The following is a 4,087-nucleotide window of genomic DNA, read 5'->3' as shown; positions in this document are numbered from 1 at the left end:
GAGCGTACAGTTTATCATCAGGCCTTGGGGATTTTTAATGTTCCTGTTTTTGCTGTTTGTCATTTTCCCTGTCTGACATCACAATGAACCCTCCCAGCCTCTCAACCACAGCCCTTTGTTGCTCTTCTCTCCCAGGGAGATGTTATAAAATGGCGGCCGGAAGGGAGAGAAGTCTAGTCCTGTCACTGAGGAGAGAGAGAAGACTCTCTAATGGTTACCCTCCTGTTAACTATAGTCTAGTCCTGTCACTGAGGAGAGAGAGGAGACTCTCTGTTACCCTCCTGTTAACTATAGTCTAGTCCTGTCACTGAGGAGAGAGAGGAGACTCTCTGTTACCCTCCTGTTAACTATAGTCTAGTCCTGTCACTGAGGAGAGAGAGAAGATTCTCTGTTACCCTCCTGTTAACTATAGTCTAGTCCTGTCACTGAGGAGAGAGAGGAGACTCTCTCTGTTACCCTCCTGTTAACTATAGTCTAGTCCTGTCACTGAGGAGAGAGAGAAGACTCTCTGTTTCCCTCCTGTTAACTATAGTCTAGTCCTGTCACTGAGGAGAGAGAGAAGATTCTCTGTTACCCTCCTGTTAACTATAGTCTAGTCCTGTCACTGAGGAGAGAGAGGAGACTCTCTCTGTTACCCTCCTGTTAACTATAGTCTAGTCCTGTCACTGAGGAGAGAGAGAAGACTCTCTGTTTCCCTCCTGTTAACTATAGTCTAGTCCTGTCACTGAGGAGAGAGAGAAGTCTCTCTGTTACCCTCCTGTTAACTATAGTCTAGTCCTGTCACTGAGGAGAGAGAGAAGTCTCTCTGTTACCCTCCTGTTAACTATAGTCTAGTCCTGTCACTGAGGAGAGAGAGGAGATCTCTGTTACCCTCCTGTTAACTATAGTCTAGTCCTGTCACTGAGGAGAGAGAGAAGACTCTCTGTTTCCCTCCTGTTAACTATAGTCTAGTCCTGTCACTGAGGAGAGAGAGAAGACTCTCTGTTTCCCTCCTGTTAACTATAGTCTAGTCCTGTCACTGAGGAGAGAGAGGAGACTCTCTGTTACCCTCCTGTTAACTATAGTCTAGTCCTGTCACTGAGGAGAGAGAGAAGACTCTCTGTTTCCCTCCTGTTAACTATAGTCTAGTCCTGTCACTGAGGAGAGAGAGAAGACTCTCTAATGGTTACCCTCCTGTTAACTATAGTCTAGTCCTGTCACTGAGGAGAGAGAGAAGACTCTCTGTTACCCTCCTGTTAACTATAGTCTAGTCCTGTCACTGAGGAGAGAGAGGAGACTCTCTGTTACCCTCCTGTTAACTATAGTCTAGTCCTGTCACTGAGGAGAGAGAGGAGACTCTCTGTTACCCTCCTGTTAACTATAGTCTAGTCCTGTCACTGAGGAGAGAGAGAAGACCCCCTGTTACCCTCCTGTTAACTATAGTCTAGTCCTGTCACTGAGGAGAGAGAGAAGACTCTCTCTGTTACCCTCCTGTTAACTATAGTCTAGTCCTGTCACTGAGGAGAGAGAGAAGACTCTCTAATGGTTACCCTCCTGTTAACTATAGTCTAGTCCTGTCACTGAGGAGAGAGAGGAGACTCTCTGTTACCCTCCTGTTAACTATAGTCTAGTCCTGTCACTGAGGAGAGAGAGAAGTCTCTCTGTTACCCTCCTGTTAACTATAGTCTAGTCCTGTCACTGAGGAGAGAGAGGAGACTCTCTGTTACCCTCCTGTTAACTATAGTCTAGTCCTGTCACTGAGGAGAGAGAGAAGTCTCTCTGTTACCCTCCTGTTAACTATAGTCTAGTCCTGTCACTGAGGAGAGAGAGAAGTCTCTCTGTTACCCTCCTGTTAACTATAGTCTAGTCCTGTCACTGAGGAGAGAGAGAAGTCTCTCTGTTACCCTCCTGTTAACTATAGTCTAGTCCTGTCACTGAGGAGAGAGAGGAGACTCTCTGTTACCCTCCTGTTAACTATAGTCTAGTCCTGTCACTGGTCAGAACCTTTTCTCTTCCACATATGGACACATAACTTCATCAAACCATTTGGTGCTTTCAGAACATTCTAGAACATTCCTTTTTATAAAGGAACTATTATCGTCTATTTATGTAGTGTTTTCAACGTTGTTGATTGGTTTTCCCATCATTCTTTTCTTTCAAGAAAAGGTCATCGTATTAAATCAGTGGCCAGTTAGAAGCCTTTCGCCAGCGTCGATTGGTATGCGACTCTGATAGCCAGCGTTGATTGGTAGGCAACTCTAATAGCCAGCGTTGATTGGTAGGGGACTCTGGAAGCCAGCGTCGATTGGTAGGCGACTCTGATAGCCAGCGTCGATTGGTATGCGACTCTGATAGCCAGCGTTGATTGGTAGGCAACTCTAATAGCCAGCGTTGATTGGTAGGGGACTCTGGAAGCCAGCGTCGATTGGTAGGCGACTCTGATAGCCAGCGTCGATTGGTATGCGACTCTGATAGCCAGCGTTGATTGGTAGGCAACTCTAATAGCCAGCGTTGATTGGTAGGGGACTCTGGAAGCCAGCGTCGATTGGTAGGCGACTCTGGAAGCCAGTGTTGATTGGTAGGCAACTCTAATAGCCAGCGTTGATTGGTAGGGGACTCTGGAAGCCAGCGTCGATTGGTAGGCGACTCTGGAAGCCAGCATCGATTGGTAGGGGACTCTGGAAGCCAGCGTCGATTGGTAGGCCACTCTGGAAGCCAGCGTCGATTGGTAGGGGACTCTGATAGCCAGCGTCGATTGGTAGGCAACTCTGATAGCCAGCGTCGATTGGTAGGCGACTCTGGAAGCCAGCGTTGATTGGTAGGGGACTCTGATAGCCAGCGTCGATTGGTAGGCGACTCTGATAGCCAGCGTCGATTGGTAGGGAACTCTGATAGCCAGCGTTGATTGGTAGGGGACTCTGGAAGCCAGCGTTGATTGGTAGGGGACTCTGATAGCCAGCGTCGATTGGTAGGGAACTCTGATAGCCAGCGTTGATTGGTAGGGGACTCTGGAAGCCAGCGTCGATTGGTAGGGGACTCTGATAGCCAGCGTCGATTGGTAGGCGACTCTGGAAGCCAGCGTCGATTGGTAGGGGACTCTGATAGCCAGCGTCGATTGGTAGGGGACTCTGATAGCCAGCGTCGATTGGTAGGCGACTCTGGAAGCCAGCGTTGATTGGTAGGGGACTCTGGAAGCCAGCGTCGATTGGTAGGGGACTCTGATAGCCAGCGTCGATTGGTAGGCGACTCTGATAGCCAGCGTCGATTGGTAGGGGACTCTGGAAGCCAGCGTCGATTGGTAGGGGACTCTGGAAGCCAGCGTCGATTGGTAGGGGACTCTGATAGCCAGCGTCGATTGGTAGGGGACTCTGATAGCCAGCATCGAGTGGTATGCGACTCTGGAAGCCAGCTTCGATTGGTAGGCGACTCTGATAGCCAGCGTCGACTGGTAGGCGACTATGGTAGCCAGCGTCGATTGTCGGGCGACTCTGATAGCCAGCATCGATTGTCGGGCGACTCTGATAGCCATTATCGATTGTCGGGCGACTCTGATAGCCAGCATCGATTGTCGGGCGACTCTGATAGCCATTATCGATTGTCGGGCGACTCTGATAGCCAGCATCGATTGTCGGGCGACTCTGATAGCCAACGTCGATTGTCGGGCGACTCTGATAGCCAGCATCGATTGTCGGGCGACTCTGATAGCCAGCATCGATTGTCGGGCGACTCTGATAGCTAGCTTCTGGTGGGAGGAGAGAAAGAGAACACGACCCGAAAACGTGACAAAAATTACAACGCTCGGCTTGCGTCTTTATCAGATGGCCTCAGTGAAAAGACCCGTGGTCTTAAAATAGATCCTGTTAGTTATATTACCTTAAGTGCTGCACTCGTCTGGTACGGAAGGGGGGGTAGAGGAGTTGGGGGGAGGGGTTAATGTAGCCTGTTAGAGCCGTCGCTCCTGAGGGGATGACGCAAAGGCCCCACAAACACTCTCTTGTCCCAGCCACCCTCCCTTGTCCTCCCACTGTGTCCTCCTCTGTGTCCTTGCGCTCCGGGACCCAGTCCCATAAAGACACGCAGCCAGAGAGTCTCATTCACAAAGGAACAG

The sequence above is a fragment of the Salvelinus namaycush genome, chromosome 7 (assembly GCF_016432855.1).
Source record: "Salvelinus namaycush isolate Seneca chromosome 7, SaNama_1.0, whole genome shotgun sequence".
NCBI classification, from domain to species: Eukaryota; Metazoa; Chordata; class Actinopteri; order Salmoniformes; family Salmonidae; genus Salvelinus; species Salvelinus namaycush.
Note: the sequence above shows the minus strand (reverse complement) of the source record.